This window comes from Manacus candei, unplaced genomic scaffold (genome assembly GCF_025592945.1).
Source record: "Manacus candei isolate 608988 ecotype Guabito, Panama unplaced genomic scaffold, ASM2559294v1 h1tg000028l, whole genome shotgun sequence".
Classification (NCBI taxonomy): Eukaryota; Metazoa; Chordata; class Aves; order Passeriformes; family Pipridae; genus Manacus; species Manacus candei.
The window spans coordinates 36,020,116-36,034,921 of NW_026138076.1; the positions used below are offsets into that span (position 1 = coordinate 36,020,116).

Sequence of the window (14,806 nt, forward strand, 5' to 3'; positions counted from 1 at the left end):
TTCCTACCTAGGGGTTGGCCGGGGCAGGACCCCTGCGGGAATGCCCCGCCCAGGGGTTGGCCGGGGGAGGACCCCTGCGGGAATGCCCCGCCCAGGGGTTGGCCAGGGGAGGACCCCTGTGGGAATGCCCCGCCCAGGGGTTGGCCAGGGGAGGACCCCTGCGGGAATGCCCCGCCCAGGGGTTGGCCGGGGGAGGACCCCTGCGGGAATGCCCCGCCCAGGGGTTGGCCGGGGGAGGACCCCTGCGGGAATGCCCCGCCCAGGGGTTGGCCGGGGGAGGACCCCTGCGGGAATGCCCCGCCCAGGGGTTGGCCGGGGGAGGACCCCTGCGGGAATGCCCCGCCCAGGGGTTGGCCGGGGGAGGACCCCTGCGGGAATGCCCCGCCCAGGGGTTGGCCGGGGGAGGACCCCTGCGGGAATGCCCCGCCCAGGGGTTGGCCGGGGGAGGACCCCTGCGGGAATGCCCCGCCCAGGGGTTGGCCGGGGGAGGACCCCTGCGGGAATGCCCCGCCCAGGGGTTGGCCGGGGGAGGACCCCTTTAAACAAAGATAGGGACAATATCACTGTCTCAGTCTTCACCTGGGACACACACAGCACAGCACGCCTCTCTGGCCCCTGCCAGACCACGCTTCACCCCCGTCTCCTCCGAGCACGTGCCACCCCTCCAAACAAAGGCCGCACGCTCAGGGACACACACAGCACACCGCTCTGCCCCTCCACCGGAGCGCACGCCGCCCCCGTCCCTCCGGAGCAGGCAGGCACCTCCTCAAACAAAAGCAGCTACGATATCGCTCTCCCACCCGGGACTCACACAGCACAGCACGCCTCTCCGGTCCCCAAAGGCCGCAACGCTCGGGTCTCCTCCGAGCACGTGTCACCCCTCCAAACAAAGACCGCAACGCTCGGGTCTCCTCCGAGCACGTGTCACCCCTCCAAACAAAGACCGCAACGCTCGGGTCTCCTCCGAGCACGTGTCACCCCTCCAAACAAAGACCGCAACGCTCGGGTCTCCTCCGAGCACGTGTCACCCCTCCAAACAAAGACCGCAACGCTCGGGTCTCCTCCGAGCACGTGTCACCCCTCCAAACAAAGACCGCAACGCTCGGGTCTCCTCCGAGCACGTGTCACCCCTCCAAACAAAGACCGCAACGCTCGGGTCTCCTCCGAGCACGTGTCACCCCTCCAAACAAAGACCGCAACACTCGGGTCTCCTCCGAGCACGTGTCACCCCTCCAAACAAAGACCGCAACGCTCGGGTCTCCTCCGAGCACGTGTCACCCCTCCAAACAAAGACCGCAACGCTCGGGTCTCCTCCGAGCACGTGTCACCCCTCCAAACAAAGGCCGCAACGCTCGGGGACATACACAGCACGCCGCTCTGCCCCTCCACCGGAGCGCACGCCGCCCTGCCCCTCCGGAGCAGGCAGGCACCTCCTCAAACAAAAGCAGCTACAATATAGCTCTCCCACCTGGGACTTACACAGCACAGCACGCCTCTCTCGCTCCGGTTCTGCTGAAAACGTATCAAACCCCTACTACGAGTTACCCCAAACTAATCTTTTTTCAATTTTTATCCCCCCCACTGTGTTTTCTCCCCCGGGAGTTCTCAGTCTCACGTCTCACCAATCACTTCGTCTCTTCACTGGCCAGTCCTCTCGCGAGAGACGTGGAAACGCAGTTAGAAAGACTCCCTCTCGCTTCGCGCCTTTAGGCACGTCTCAGTCACTCTCACGCACTCTCCCGAAACCCAATTAGTCCCCCTCAGCCAAGGGACCCCAACTTGCCCCTCCAAGGGACTCCAATCCACCCCCTTAGGTTTAAATGACTCCCTTACCGGGTTCTTGTGATTCGTGTGTTGCCGCGGTCTTTTTAACCCTATATGCCGGCCGGCTCTTCTGTTTTCCTTGTTCTGCAGCCGTATTTCCTGGGTCCTTTTCCGCAGCCGCCCTGGACCGGGGGGTCTCGTCCTCGGGCCGCCAAGCTGGGCGGGGCGCGCGCCTCCCTGGATGTTGGCCCCCCAGCCCAAGGCTGCCGGGCGTTGGATCCCGGACGAGCCCCCAAATTGTGAGAAAATTCTCTTCTATCAATTTATAGAAACGGCAAAAAAACTTTCGCAGGACAAGGAAACTTACAGAAAAGGATCCTTTATTTGCAGCGCTGGGTGCAGTCCCAAGCCGCCCGCCTGGAAAAGCACACCCCTCCCCGAGCCCGTGTCTTTCTTATACTCTTCAGTTACCCAATATCTTGAATATTCAGCAGGTAACAAGTATTTTACCTTAAAAGGGTACTTTTCAAACTGGCGGGTGGGTGTCACCCTCCCACCTGATTGGCTCCTCACTTGATTGGTCCCACCTGATTGGATCAGGGCATACCCCCTGTACAAAAAGACACGTGGCTGATATTGTATCCTACCTCGGCCGCAATATTCCCTTGGTGTACAGCCCTGACAGGGCCTTTCACCTTACAATCTTCGCGAGACGCCTGAAATAAAATTAAATGGGAGGTAAGAAGGAAGTCCCAACACCCCGTTTCCTACTTACATAACTTTACTTATAATAAAACCAGATTATTTTATTTCTCATAACAGTAAAGCATTGTTTCCTAACATCTAATTTAAAACTACTCTCTTTCGGTTTGAAGCGGTTCCCTCTTGTCCTGTCACTACAAGCCCTTGTATAGTCCCTCTCCATTTTCTTGTAGCTCCCTTCAGCTACTGGAAGGCTGCAATTAGGTCACCCTGAAGCCTTCTCTTCTGCGGGCTGAACAAACCCAATTCTCTCAGCACTTTTTCACAGGAGAGGTCTTCCATCCCTCTAGTCATCTTGGTGTCCCTCCTCTGGACTTGCTCCAACAGGTCAATGTCTTTCCTGTGCTGAGGACCCCAGAGCTGGTTGCAGCACTCCAGGTAGGGTCTCACCAGAGCAGAGTAGAGGGAGAGAATCCCCTCCCTTGGCCTGCTGACTATGCTGCTTTTGATACAGCCCAAGACACAATTGGCTTTCTGGGCTCCAAGTGCACATTTCTGGGTCATGTCCAGCTTCTCATCCACCAGCACCCACAAAGTCCTTCTCAGCAGGGCTACTCTCATTCTGTTCGTCCCCCAGCCTGTATTGATATCAGGGGTTGCCACTAACCCTGGTGAAGCATATTGCATTTGGTCTTGTTGAACCTCATGAGAATCCCATGGACCCACTTCTTGAGCTTGTCCAGATCCCTCTGGATGGCATCCTGTCCCCCAGGTGTGGATTTAGGGCAGTTTTCAGCTTAGGTTCCTCAACATGCTTCCAGGATTGTTCGCCTTTGGCAGGACAGATGGAAAAACATCTCCTTTTGAAGTCTTGGGTCAGGACCTGCTGCCAGTCTGGATTTCAGTTCATGCCGTGTGACGCCAGGGCACGTGCAGCCAGGTCTGCACAGGCGAAGGGCCCTGAGGTTCCCTGGCATTGCACAGAGAACCTTGCCAGGGCTGAAATGGTGGCCTTAAATATTGGAGTGGCAGAGAGGTACTGAAACTACCTTTACACATGTGCCCTTCAAATACTAGCCACCTGTGAAATAAACTGTTTCAAGGCCTGGCAGATATGAATAAGTATTATACCAGGGAGCCAGGTGCAGCAGCTATTAAAAACATTCTGCAGTGACTGTACTGGCTAACAGAAAAACAACAAAAAAAGCCACTTCCTCATCCATCATGCCAGCCCTGTACTGCTGGGCTCACAGACAGCTCCTTTACCGTTGATGTTATTTGCCTTTTAAATTTCAGCAACCCAAACTGCTGAGCGAGGATCGTGGCTGTGCTGTACGAGGTTGTGTGCCACTGTCATCATAACTTATTTCCAGGCTGCATGGAGGCAGGGCTCACTGTGTTGTCTGACAAACTGGCTTCATCCTGAAAGCTGGAGGTGATCCAGGTATGTCCAGAAATGCCACCTATACGTATGTGACCTCTACCTGGAAATGTCTTTGTATCCAAATCAGTTTCTATCACCAGCAGTTAGCAACTCTAGGGCTTGGCTACCTCCTACTAAATCATGATGATGATGATCAAGTTTGATTTTCTGAAGGTGACTCTCATGGGCATTGGTTGATGCTCTCTTTGGCACTGTGCATTTTACAACACATCGTGGTGCTCAGCGGTGGCATTCACCCAGTACAAGCAACTAGTTCAACTCATTTGTGCCTGATTCCAATTCTCCCGCCTTTTCCATCAGGCAAATGGCAGGGAGAAGTGGTATGGGTTTCAACAGGCTTTTCCATCTTGCACATTTGAGTAGTGTCTCCTCTTACTCCAGCCTCAGGAGTTTGTTATCAGGGTTTCCACTAAAGCAAGAAAATAAAACTCAGTACTGAGCAGGTAGGTAAGCTTTTAGGAGCAAAATGATTTGGAGGAACCATTTGACAAATCAATCTGCAGTGAAGATGCCTTGCTTCCAAATCAAATATTAATCTAATATTTGCATAACAGATGAGTTGAAAGTTGTTGGAATCTGCATTGTGCTAATCCCAAATTCAAAGAAGTGGCAGCTGAATGTGTAAATGGAAGAGAAGACAGATTTCCCCTGCAGAGGTGGATGCCAAGGCACAGGTGGATTTGCAGACTGGCTGGTGTCAGCACAGTGCAGATCAGAGATCATCTGAGGTTATCCTCTGAGGCTATCCTCTGAGGAGGGAGTTTCCAGGCTAGACTCACTGTTAACATATGAAAAGGGCTTTCATGCAAACAGCAGGTCAGTCTGAAAATGGGACAGGGTTTTGCCTGTCAGAACACGCTCAGATTACTACCAACTTGAAATTCCACCCACTTAAAAGGCAAGTTACCCCCAAAATGGGAATAAAGCACCTTGTACGTACATCAGAAGTTAAGCTGGGTGAGGCCTATAGGAGGAAAAACGAGGGACCGTGAGGACCCTTTCACTTTATCACTTGGATTTAGCTCCTTCCTGGGACTTGATAACCATCGCAAAGCTGGTGAGCTTCTTTGCAAAGCATTTCTGCTGCTGTTAGCACCTCTAATGTGCTTGTCTCACACAAACTTATAGAAACACATATAAGCATCTGAAGTTTAAGAACACTGACAAGACTTAGACCGCTTTTTCCCATGAGGAGGGGATAACAAACTATACATGTGATAGATTCAAGTCACATTGTTTGACTGACTTCGAGGACACAGTCAAAACAGCGATGGTAAATGTAGAGAAATATGGGCTGTGAAGCTGCAAAGCTGAAAGAGTAATATTAGAAAAGCTGAGAAAAGAACGATGAAACTGGAGAAAGGGGATCATATGCTCAGGTCCTGGAGAAAGGGGATCATATGCTCAGGTCCGTCTGTATTTGCGACTCAGCAAAGCAGTCAGGAACACCAGTGTTGGGGGAAAAATAATAAGAAAAAGAGACATGAATTCCAGAACCTGGGAGAGAAAGCAAGTTCAAGATAAGAAAACAATGAAAATAAAAGGGGTTAAATTCAACACTCCAGATTATGTCAGATTTTAAAAGCATTGTGTTAACAGGAATTAGCATGAACTTAGAAAGTGCTGCAGCAGATTATTTTATATTTTTACAGTGCTTTGAATTTGAAAAGACTAAGTAATTGGTAGATATTAGTATTATTAACAAGCTATTGTGAATTCCTGGCAAGAAAGGCAGGCAAAACATCTTTTTTGAGGTGCTAATGACACCATTATCTCCTGCTTACTGAAGAACTGAGAGATTGCTGTCTGCTATTGTTTTGAAGGCTGATTTGTGAGACTTTTTGGAAGAATGGTAGCAGAAATTTGAAAAGAATCTATTTATATACAGAATTGCTTTTACATGCAACATTAGAGCTGTTAAATTGGACTTGTTTTTACTTAAGCTACAGTTCTGTTGCTATGCCAGTGATAGAGGAGCATACCAGATGGTATGTAGGACTTCTGAGATCGTTGTGGAGGTTTATAGAGTAGTGATATATAATAATGGCTCAAACACAGAGAGAAGCAAAAGAAAACAACATCAGTTTGAAATTACTCATTTAGAAATTGATGCAAATTGAATTTGCATTATCTTTAGTAGAAGTAAATTCAGTTTTAAGAGTTTGATAATAGGAGTTAAAATATGTCAGGATAAGAAAAGCCACATTTTATGTTAGGTTTTACAAATTGACGAAGTAGTAAAATTGTTGTTCATTAGTAAACAATGATCTAAAGCAAAATGTGTCTGCAGCCATTCCTATCAAGTCTCTATTGTTTCAACTATTGTTCTTTTGCCTTTGATTCATGCCCCTTTTTTGCCCTGTCACTTCAAGAAACATTCGCGGGGGTGCTGCTTTGCATTAGGGAAAGGTCTCCGTTGACTACAAGAGAACACACTGAAGTTTCACTGTGGTATAAAAGCAACAGAATCTGTGACATATATAGGTCCTTACAGCACATCTGCTGGGGCTTGCACGCAGATACTGTACAGCATAGGGGGAAGGTGTTTCTGCTTTGTTATAAATTCTGAGCAACAAGACAAGTTGTCAAATGCAGATGGGTTTGTACTCTATTATTATTATTATTAATAATAATAATAATAATAATAATAAATAATCATCTATTTAAGTGTTGAAACTAGTTCAGCTGCAGCCGAAAAAGCAATGAGAGTTGTACATAGTACATGACGTTGCTGTAGCCACCTCACCATACCTAAATATATAAATATCCAAACTATTTTGTTGTGTGAGCTGCACAGTGATTGCAGAGTAAAGCCTCAGGTCAGAACTGTCCCTGAGCTGCCTCTTTTCTCCTTTCCCCAAGGGGGTATTCCTTTTTATTGTCCATTGAATTGTCAGCTTCTTCTATTCAGCAGACAATAAAAAAGAACACCCTTTGGGGAAGAACAAGAGGATGAGACTGGTTTTGTAGTATGACTGATTTTGTATTGGTATTACTTTACGTGAGTCTCATTTTTTTTGTGTGTATGAGGATACTTTAAAAGTGTCCACTGCGGTTCATGTTTTCTAGGAAAGTGTTATCCCAGTATCTTTTGGGTTTTTATCTAAGGTTATTTGAAATAGTTTATTTCAAGTGCTATTATTTCAAGATTAATCTTATGGAAAATATATATTCTTTTGTCTTACTTGTAAAAAAATCCACAGTTTACTTTTCTCTACACCTCTGAAGTAGTTAGTTGCTGTTTTTGTGTTTCTATGTATCTGATTAAGAAACAAGAGAAACTTGAGTGTAGAATTTCAGACACTGTGCTCGTTACTCATTTCATTAATTTGGGTAAATACTCTCTCAGAAATGACATTAAACATATTCAAAAATCTGACTAGCTCTCAAATGGCTGTGGCTTTTTAGAAACTATGCATCCATGATACTTCTGCTGGGGTTTTTAGTATTTTGAGGTTAATTGTTTTCCAGCATGATGCTCCAGAAGAAATATGCAATATGATTCAGTACTTAATCATAGATTATATGGATTCTGCACCAGTAAAGATGGTGGTTATTTCTCCAGAGATTGAAATGGCAGCATGCTCAAGCCTGATATGCACAACTTGCCACCCTTCCAAGCTGCACTGCCCTCCTCCTGCAAAAGCTCACGTGCATTTTAAGCAGTCCTGATCCTTCGTATGCCACTGTTTAACTTTGTAATTGCTCAGTGAGAAGGTAAACAACTCTATTTGGTAACAGTAGAGTTCATGAAGCTTGGTTTCCTATTAATTGTGGTCTTTGCCGTTCAGCTCCTCCTTTCTCTCCCTGTTTAAGTCCTTTATGACACCCTCACCCAGAAAAGAAAGCTGCCTCCCCATAGCATGTGCTGTATTCTCTGAGCAACCGATTGTGGAACAGAAAAGTTTTGCCTTGTTGTCTCTGAGTGTCACTTCCAAGGAATTTCTGCTTATTGTAAGGACTTCCGCTTGTCTTTCAAATTTGGTTGAAATGTGAGTGTTCATTTCAGAAGTTTTTGTGGGGATCAAGAGGAGAATTTGCCTGGTTGGAAGCTTGTCCTTCTTAGGAAACTGGGCTAAATGTTGCAGCAGCCAAACAGAAGTAAATGTAACAGTAGTAAAAAAAAAAATCCAACATGGTAGTAAATTACAGTCACTTGAAGATGCCATGTTGACTCTTGGGGAAAAGCCCGAAGGGCACTTCTGGACTGTTTAGGTGCTGAGAATTTGCCTTAGTACTTAGTGCCTTGCAGGATCATGGTAATGTACTGAGGTTAGGAGTGCAAACTCAAGTATTTGCATTGTCGAGCTCACCTGGGCATCACCTCTGGCCTTTGTATGCAAGGTCTTGGAAGGGACACAGAGCAAGCTCATGCCTACACCAGCGGAGTTATTCTTTCACCAGGTGTCACCTACTAATGCTCCTGCATACTTAGATAGGCTCTCCTCATTGTTTCTGTGTCTTGCTCTTCATATGTAATATGATTCTTATGAGCTTTCCTACACAGAGCAGGAATCACTCCTGACACATGCTAAATGTACTGATCGACAGGAATAATGCCCAATCTATTGCTGATTGCACAAAGAGTAGAAATCCACTAGTTATTTCCAAGAAATACTTTCTATTTATGAAATAAAATTTTGGAAGCATGTATTTTATCAGAATATTGAAACATTTATAAATCGTTTCCTTAGAAAAATGTGAATCTTACTTATAAAGTGCTTTATATTTCCTCAGAGTCCATTCATGACCTTAAAATAATTAAACTATGTGCAGTACCAGCACTGGTGTTATTACTTAAGTAAAGGATTCAGTCCAGGGGAAGCAAAAAAAACCCCAAAACTTTACTGCTTTCCATACCTGTTGGAGTCGCAATTTTATTGTGAGTGGCAGCTACAAAGATTGGTACCACTTCCATTTAATATACCTCTTAAAGGTGTGGACCTTATGATATTACAGTTGACATTTACTCTTGTTGTTCCAAGTAATGAAAGCAGGCTAGTCCAAACTAGCCTTGTAGGTTGCCTGGTGGAAAGCTTAGTTTTGTGAAACACATTTAGATCTATGGTTTATACCAGAGGACTTTCTTCTGCCCAGATCTGTTCCTTACAACACCCACTGAATTGTAGATAAATCTGCCTAAGGCTGGAACACCAGTTTCATTGAAACAATCAGGGTGTTTCACATTTCATTCTGCTCCCACAGCAGATCATTCATGCAGAGTTCCCCACAGGACTGCAGACTATCTTTAGATTATTTAAAACATTCATGATAGTGCATAGTCAGGGATGATCATCTACTGCCCAATTTGTCTTCCCTCAATACCCCTGATTTAGTGGCATCGTACATCTTCTGAGCACTTAGAATCTACATTGGGTCAGAAAATGCTAGAAAGGGGAGCAGTAGTTGCTGTTTCTTTAATACTTAAGGAGTTACATACATTTGAAAAAATGCAGCTTCATCAAAATCACTTTTGCCTGAACTCCTAAATATATGAAAGAAGGGACATAAGTATTTATTCCTATAAGTAGTTGCTGGTGTTATTAACTAATGAAATACATGGTATAATAGTTAGCTTTGCCATTAATTTATAACAGCACGGTTCAGGAAGCACACTGGATTACATTTTGAAGATTATTCTAATGTTAAGATATTATTTTGCATGTTTTATATCATAGACCTTTGCATTAAAAAACCCGCTGTAATAACTGGGGATGTTTCTTTTAATACAGATCAGTGGCTGACAAAACCTGCTATAATGGTTTCTAAACTCTTGGCTTGCTAGAAACTTGACGTATCTTAAACCCCCCCCCCAGGCATGTGCTTAGGGTTTGATTCCACCAGATGACCTCAGGATGCTACTGCAGTGAGCTTAAGTTGCTCTTTGTAAAGTCGAGAATGGAGCCAGAATGAGACCCTTACAAAGGCTTTTTGAAGACACTTTTCTACATACCACCTTCATTTGCTAAGTTACATTGTAAAAAATGCCCAGAGTTTATTGGTCAGATACAGGTCTTCAGCAAGGCAGTTTCAATTGTTTATAAATACCTTTTAATTTCCATTTATACCATATTCAGAGTGTGTCATTACAAGGAGAACTACTAGTATGGTAAGGCTATCAATAACAGCTCAAGGTCAATAGCTGATGACTGAAGAAATAACCATAACAAGCTTTAGAAACAATCTAGTCAGTGTAAGAACTGGGTTTCAAAGGTGATAGCAATCCTGTAGACATCAGTTTGCCAGTCCTCAGGACTTTGAAGGGTCAGAAGTGTATGAACATATATCATTCTCAAGGATCTTGGATTGGCCACCTGAGACCTCCCATATTATTTGCAAATCACAGATAAATCACTTTTTTGTTTCAGGGAACCATTTTGCAAGGAGCATAACCTTGAAAGTGCATGCCAAAAGGTATTTTTGTCCTTCTGAGCCAATTGAAACAGGTACATTTCCAGTGTGTGCTTGCATGCTTACTTTTTGGCTTACTGCTATCAGGCTACACTGCTGTAACGTAACTCCTATACCGTTGCATTTTTGACATTGTGTAGTACATAAACTGACAGAGTAAAAATGAACAGGAAATTAAAGTTCTTTGGCCCAGATTTCATATAACTGTCCCTGTAACTCATCAAAGCAATATCACAGGGACTTGCATAAATAAATACACATGAACAGATACATATTTGCACCAAACATTTTTACACTTTTTTTTTTCAAATTGTATTTATAAAACCTGATCCACCTACTTTTTCCCCAGCTACTTTTGAGAGAGGGAAGGATGACAATTTTCCGTCCTATCTGTGTAGTGAGATTTTGTATTTACTCTAAGGTGAAAGATAATTTTCAGGGCTGTGACACAACCAGCTGAAGCTTGAAACACTTTCAATGAGAGAGATTTATTATGCCAATAAAATGCCAAGAAGTTGTAATCACTTAATGCACACCCACATGCTCGCCCCACACACACACCTAGGGAGAAACAGCCAGCATGGATTTGTGAAAATCCAATGTCAAACCAATTTAACTTGTTTTGAAGCAGAGCAGGAAGGTTTATGAACATGGAGAAAACAGCAAACGTTATATATATTGACTTCAGTAAGGCTTTTTGCAGTGTGTCCTTATGACATATCAATAACTTGGGGTATCCTATGGCAGAAACAGAATCCAGATTAAACATCAGAACTGATTAATGGCCCAATAGTGAGTGGTCAGCATAGAAGAATATATCATATGGGATGTGTTCCCATGGCTTTTGTCCAATCCTTGTATTTACCATCCAGGTCAGGGGATGCAAACTACATGTGCCCAGCTTGAAGATGACACCAAACAAAGACAGGACTGTAAGCATGCTGGAGGTCCTGCATTGAAATTAAGATTAAAATTCAAAGTGATCTTGCAAATTGAAGAACATGTTTGAAAAAAATTACATGTTATGCGACAGCGAAAATCACCATTCCACACAGGACAGACAGAAAATAGCCTACATAAACATTCTTCTGCAGAAGCAGAACAGGACATGCCACTATGAAGACTGGAAATGCCATGTATGTTTGTATTAAAACAGTACATCCCAAAGACTGCTCTTTTCTTTGAGTAGAACTGTTATATCCAGTGCTCACTAAGGCAAGGAAATTGTGTCCAGTTTGGGACACAGTTTGAAACATACAGCTTGTTTTATTGTGGTTGGAGATAGTTCAGAGAAGACCTGTGTTTATTCTCATTTCTCTAGATCATGGCCTTTAAGGGAAGGTTAAATAAATGGGACATTGTTGAATATAAAGAATACCAAGGAGAAAATGTCTTCAAGTACATGTAAAGATACAGCAAGGAGGTAGAGAAACAGCTGTCCCCTATTTTCATGAAAAGCAGAACAAGTACTGATTGCATTAGGCTTAAGAAATTCTTTCAAACCATAGAGGTAATTAAACATGAGAGCATAACATCTGGTGAGGTTATGAATTCGTCATCATTAGAAACTTTTAAGAACCAGTTAGGCAAACATCTGTCAAAGCTGACATAGTTATAGTTGATCCTGCCTTTAGGCAGAGAAAGAACTGGATGATCTCCTGCAGCCTCTTCCAACTACAGTTTAAAAATTACTATTTCTCTCTCTTTCTCTCTTTCCTTAGTATGCTTTTCCTGGTTCCTTAATCCGTCTTCTTGTGTCCAATTTTAATAAGAACAACAGGGGACAACTCAAAAAGTCATGCAGACCTCATAGAAGCTGTCCTTAATTTGGCCTTTTAATTAATTTTTACCATGTAAGACAAAAATATCACATGAACAAGCCCATGCAGTTGATTTTAATACATTACAGTTTTCTTTGGTCAACATGTACATATGTCAAATGAGAAAAAAATGATGTTTGAGCCTATTTACAGTGTGGGTTGTAATTAGACTACTAGGGATGTGACAAACTCCCAAATTCCCAGATCCTGCTTTTAAGGTAAGAACAAGAAGAAGGAAGAGGTAAATGTTGAATAAGGGACTGGTTCTCAAGCTATGATGAGCCAAACTACAGCTTCTGGAGATAGGTATTGTTGCCTCTAGGTACCTGCTGCTTCTTCCTGCCATAGTCTTTGCCTCTGTAGTGCAGGGATGAAAGGAAAAACAGGCCATGGCTGTGCAGGCAGTTCACAGCCCCTCACCATAACTGCAGCTGTTGCTGAGGTCAGATATTTACTGGTCTGCTCAGGGCTGGGGCTGGCAGGAGTTCTCTTATCCCAGCTGCCAACCCCACTTTGTGATGAACTTCAAAAGACGGACAGACAGACAACCATGGGCAGCATGGAAAAACAGCAGTTTTCCTTCTCCTCCCGCAATCCTAGCAAAGCCAAGAGCTGTAGCATGGAGATCATCCAGCTAATGCATCTCTGGCCCCAGAGGTGGGAAATCAAGCTGACACAACAGTCCATACAGCAGGTATCAACTGAGGGCCATGGCCCCATATAAACACAGTGTTGTCCCTGGTTTGTTCCTGGATCCTAAAAAAGGTCCTTTTTTCACTGTGAGAATCAGCACAAAAGGAGCTTGGCACCACACAAAATTAATCTCCAGAGCTTTTCCAATTTCTAACTCTTTACATTCACCTCTTTTTGAAGGGCAGAGCAAAGGGGATGGTCAGTAAGGGTTTCTGAAGACATGCTTCACATTTTAAGGCTTTGTTCAGATTTTCAATTAAAACAGAATAAACCTTTTGGGATGAAAACAAATGTGCCTCTTAATTGGCATGACACATTGAAGAAAAATCAACACATTATGTTGCCTACATAGCATAAGCTATTTGCTAAGTATTCCCTAGCAAGTACTGTGATGCCTTATTTTCTAACTTTTTGATATGCTGAAAGCTCAGTTTTCAAATACTCGTGAAGTCATTACCATTTTTATAATTTCTGGCTTAGCTTTACCAAAAAAAAAATGATTTTCAAGTACATTCTCTCCTTTAAAAAGATCAAGAATAATAAAATACATATTCTTAGGCCTTTCTCCTTTCTATGGCTACTTGGTTAAAGAATCTAATTATGACAGAATTTTTTACCAGAGCGAGGCAGGGTCCATCATCTGCATGTCAAGAATTTAATTACTGCTCCGTTAATGTCTTGAGTGCCACTCTAGAGAAATCTCTTGCCATTGCTATCGATAGCAAAGAACAAGTTTTGTGCTAAGTGCTGGCCCACTAACAATTTTCCTTTTTCTGCAGAAGTCTGGTCGTCAGGCTCCTAAGGAGGGAAACGAGGAACAGGGATGCGGCTGATGTAGGAACCGAAGGAAACTCATTCTCCTGGCCACCAGGGGGAGAAAACTGCCACTGACATTTGTAAAACACTCAAAATCAACTTAAACACGCACCTATTTTCTTGCTAAGGTTTTTGAGACTTAGGTCCATCAACTGTCTTATTGAATTAGTTATGAGAAAACTATTCATTTTAGTTTTTTTCCAAAGTACTGTAAACCCCCTAATGTAATACAATTTTATTAATTAAAAATATAATTTAATTATTACATGGATCATATTCTCTCCTTCTCTAAATGTTGCATATTACCTTATTTTAAAATTAATCCTATTATTTTTAATAGGACTGAGTGCAAAGTAAGATACAGCTTAACATGAGTAAGTACAGAAAAATACTACTCTAAGTGAAAGGAACAAATCTATTCAAAGTAGCTATGCAACATGACATACTTGCTTCTTGGCCTCAAATAAACTCTGAATAAGAATAGGAAAGGAACATAATGCATATAAACGTTGACTTGATACTCAAAGAGAGCGATGTGAGTTAAAATTACTTTCAAAATGGAAGGAAAGAAGAAATGTAGGGGGGATCACATCTTGTTGGAACAACTAATAAAAATATATTTGAGATTAAATGACAATAATGTGAGTCCTTCCTGTAGTACCTTTTACAGATATTGTATCTCGTATCTCTCTTTCTGAGCAGGTTTTCAGCATGATTTCGTGGAAAACATCTTTTTTTCCATATGTTTACATTCATTGTGGGGAAAATAACCCACAGAAAATAGGATGTATGGCACAAAAGCAAGTTCCACGATGGAACTATTTATAATAGAGCTCAACTTTTTAAGTAGCAGCTGGTCAGATTTAAGAGTCGCGATCAATTTTTTCCCGTAATTAGGACTAGAGCTGACTACACCTTGCGGTCAGGCAGACGAACTTAGAGTTAGGACCAGTTTTGGGGTGGTGTGTAGGTGGCCTCCAGCTCTACTAACCAAAAAGGCAGAAATGATGCAACAGCTAACTGTCCACTAGATGCCAGGCTTCCTTTGCGGAGCAGAGCAGTCGCTCCGGTTTTCTGCACGCTTTATACCGATGGCCCCTGCGATCCCCATCTCGCTGATACTGTGGACAGAAGCTTTAGTGTTTAGCACCAAAAC

At 43.5% G+C, this 14,806-nt stretch overlaps 1 long non-coding RNA gene across 1 annotated transcript; it reads left to right on the forward strand.

Annotated features, from left to right (window-relative positions):
- Positions 1–2,665: 2,665 nt before the first annotated feature.
- LOC127472115 (uncharacterized) lies at positions 2,666–14,247 on the forward strand. Its single transcript, XR_007904874.1, has 3 exons — positions 2,666–2,799; positions 2,938–3,910; positions 13,614–14,247. It is a non-coding gene; the product is annotated as an uncharacterized LOC127472115 (long non-coding RNA).
- Positions 14,248–14,806: the final 559 nt, after the last annotated feature.